A 3587-nucleotide genomic window follows, 5' to 3' on the forward strand; every position below is an offset into this window, starting at 1 on the left:
TGGGACCCCCAAAGCTGTAGCAAAAGCTTCCACCCATCCTGGGCACCCCCTGTCATCTGTGGGAAAAGGCCTGTCTCTTGTCTTCTGGGCCCAGCCGGCCTCACAGTCATTCAGCAGATTGGAAAGTCGAAGCATGTGCTGTGCTTGGCTGGGCTCTCCTGCACCCCTTTCTGGGGTGAGGCAGAGTGTATTCCAGCCCCCAGCATCCCTGCCGTTTATTCCCATCCCTCATCCCCACCGCCATACACACTCACAAGTACAAACACAGGCGCAGTCATGGGCACACACCACCCTGGACAGCACCATTTCCAGCCTCAGTGGGGCAGTTTCCTTACAGGGAAGTTAATGAAGCACTAAAGAAGGCTCAGCGGACAGGGAGAACCTCTGTCAAGAAGAGGCTCCTAGACTGGTTCTGCATCTGACTTGCTGGGGGTCCTTGAGAAAGCTGCTTCCTCTCTTTGGTCTGTTTCCTCAGCTGAGAAATGGGGGGCCGGCCAAATGATCTAAGGTTCTGGGAACCTCTAAGTCAGAGCCCGTAGCTGGTGGTAAAGATGAGGGAGAGGCCCTCGGGGTCAGCCAAATGCCTGAGAGTCAGGACAGGCCCAAAGGTGAGCAACCTGAGCACATCAGGTGGGTTCAAAGCTGGTGCATGAGCCCCACAGCCTGCAGAGCATCCCTGGACTCAGGAGCCTGCTCGCACCAGCCCGGTGGGACTTGAGAGATGTGGGGTCCAGCCTCTCCTACTATTGCAGGGCTGAGGGCTGGGAGCTGTCGATTCTGACCCCACAGCTGCCTTAGACATGCCAGATGGGCTGGGGCAAGACACACCCCTCTCTATGAAATGAGCAGTCAGTCCAAATAGATACACTAAGGAAGGGCTGTGGGATGGACCCAGCTGTAGCCTGGGGCTACAGACTGGCTTCCAGGGTACTCAAGCAGCTGGCCTCTGGGGTAGCAGCCCCGGGTATGAGAGGCAGGACTCAGAATCTCGGCCAAGCCTCCACAGGAATCCCCTCTGGAGGGCCCGAGCACTCTGCAGGAGGGGCAGCAGATAGCAGGTGCACCAGGAGCACATTTCACAAGGTGCCCAATATTGCATCTGCTCAGATAGGCAGCGAGTTGGAATGTGGATGCAGTAGGCAGGGTGGCGGCTGCTCCCCATGGCCAGGAGTCCAGCCCAGCACCCACCTGAGTCCGCCTCAGTCCTGCTCAATTGGGTCATCCATGCTCTGGGCCCTCTGGTCCCACCCACAGAGGGAGGGCTTTGGGGCGACCAGGTGAGCTGGTAAGTTGTGGGAGGATGGAGGATGTAACTGACTCCTGAGGCTGGTGGGCCAGGCAGCCCCTCGCCAGCATTCCCACCCCCACCCCTCCAGCCCCCCTCATTCGCTGATCCTACCAGCCGCTCCCCTGACCCAGCAGTTTCCTCTGCTCACTCTCTTTTCCTGCTCCCAGGCTCGCCTGGTCACGTGTCCTTCACTCTCCTCTGAGTCTCCCTCTTTCCAAGCCGCCTCCACTCTACTTGACACACTCTCCCTTAAGACATCAGAGTACACAAGCTCAAGTCCCTGCACCTCACCTTTACTCCCAGACATGGGAGGGAGATGACATGAAGACCCAAACGCCACTTGGCAAGAGATCTGGGGTATGCAGAGGGGCAGATCTGAGGCTGTGGAAGCTCCAGGGGCTCCCTGTAGGAGGCCGCATGTAAGCTGGCTATTGAATGTGGCTCTGAGCTGAGACCTCTTCTTGAAGCTCCAGACCAGGAGCCAGCTGCCAGCTGCACCCCTCCATTTGGTGCCTCAGAGAAACCTTGCACTCTGTAGGTCTAACTCTGAACCCAGAAAATCCCCCCCCCCGTCAGCCCTGTCTCTTCATAGGGAAAGCACCACCTCAGACCCAGTTCTGCACCAAACCCACATTTGAGTCGTGGGGCTCCTGCCCTGCACTGTGAGCACTCTGGATAAGCCAGTGCTGAGGGGGAAAGAGCTGTGAATGCCAAGCCAGAACATGAGCTTCAACTCTACCTCCAGCTCTGAGAGCTGTGGGTAGGGAAGGGCCCTAGTCCAGTTTGCTGTAGAAAGACCAGTCTGCCACTGTATGGCACATGGATGGTAGGGGCAGAGTGTGGGTGGAGAGAACAGAAGGTGGGCAGGGCGGGGGAGGCAAGGACATGGCTGTAGCCATGGGAGGACTGACAGGACTTGGTGGACACTTATATGAACCAAGAGAGGGGTCAGGAAGAGACACCCAGTTTTGTATCAGATGTGTAGAGCATGGGATGCTGTTCATTGATCGAGGGAGGAGGAGGAGGAAGAGCTATGGCATGGGAGGAGGTAGCTGAGCTCTGTCATGAATGTCATTTGAAGTCCCCAGGGAGAGCCAGGCCCAAAAGTGCCTTCACTGCTTCAGCCGGCCCTCGGGGTGCCTTCGCTCCCTGGCCCTCTCAGCTCCCACTTCATAGCTGTCAGCTGCAGTGGGGGACAGCTGCACAAGGGCCCAGCAGGTCTGTGTGTTTACCCAGGGCACTGCCGCGTGGCCCTGCTGAGCAGAAGCTGATGGACGACCTTCTGAACAAAACCCATTACCACAACCTGATCCGCCCAGCCGCCAGCTCCTCACAGGGCATCTCCATCGAGACGGAGCTCTCCCTGGCTCAGCACATCAGCATGGTAGATGCAGAGGGCACCTGTGGCTCAGGCTCAGGTGAAGAGGCAGCTCATGCCCAAGCCCAAAGCAATCAATGTCCAGAGGAATGAAATGACTACAGTTGACTTAGACTCACCAGTACATGGTGGGGAGGCTGGAGGAGTGTCCATGAGGTTTATAGGTGACCAATATTTAATGAGGTCATGGTTTTGTTAACAAAGAAGAAATGAGGGTGGGAGCGGGATCACCACTGGCTAGGCAGCCAATGGGCCTGCAGAGACTCTGCTCAGCTGTCTCCAGCATGACCATGAGCTTCTCCTCCTCATCCTCCCAGCCCCACCCTACTTTTCTCCCCCAGCTTGCTCAACAGGTGACCTTACAGGCTCCCTACTCTTTGGGGGGAATAAGAACCAGACTGGGGAACTGACAGGTACAGAGGGCCAGGTGTAGGCGCAGGACCACAGGCAGTGCAGTGTCTACTGAGCCAGGTGGAGGGTCTGGAGGGTGGGCATGGCTGCTGCAGGCATGGAAAGGAGGCACAGATGGCGGCACTCCCAGGGCCCATTGTCAGGGTCTCCACGTGTGGACGTGTGCAGAGGTGGGGGTGCTGAGGGAGGAGGGGCAGGGAATTTCTCATCTTCTCTCTACTGCCTCTGAGTTGGAGATGTCAGAGGGAGCCATGGCCCACTGTAAAGTGACACAATGTCCCCACCCACAGGGTTAGAACCCCTCCCCTGGAAGCAGCTCTGAGGGGAACAGTCACATGTGGAGAGTGCAGGGCGCTGTGTCCAGCCCGGGGAAGGAGGTCACCAAGGGGGTTGACCCTCCTCTGGCCAGGTGGCTGCCTTCTGACACACCAGCCTCTCTCTCTAGCATGGTGGCCCCCACACACCCAGCCTGTGAACCTACAGCCCTCAAGAAGGCTTTGGCCAAATTAA

At 57.7% G+C, this 3587-nt stretch overlaps 1 pseudogene; it reads left to right on the top strand.

Annotated features, from left to right (window-relative positions):
- The first annotated feature begins 551 nt into the window (after positions 1–551).
- On the top strand, positions 552–1722 carry LOC129481581 (uncharacterized; annotated as a pseudogene).
- Positions 1723–3587: the final 1865 nt, after the last annotated feature.

The sequence above is a fragment of the Symphalangus syndactylus genome, chromosome 5, assembly GCF_028878055.3.
Source record: "Symphalangus syndactylus isolate Jambi chromosome 5, NHGRI_mSymSyn1-v2.1_pri, whole genome shotgun sequence".
Classification (NCBI taxonomy): domain Eukaryota; kingdom Metazoa; phylum Chordata; class Mammalia; order Primates; family Hylobatidae; genus Symphalangus; species Symphalangus syndactylus.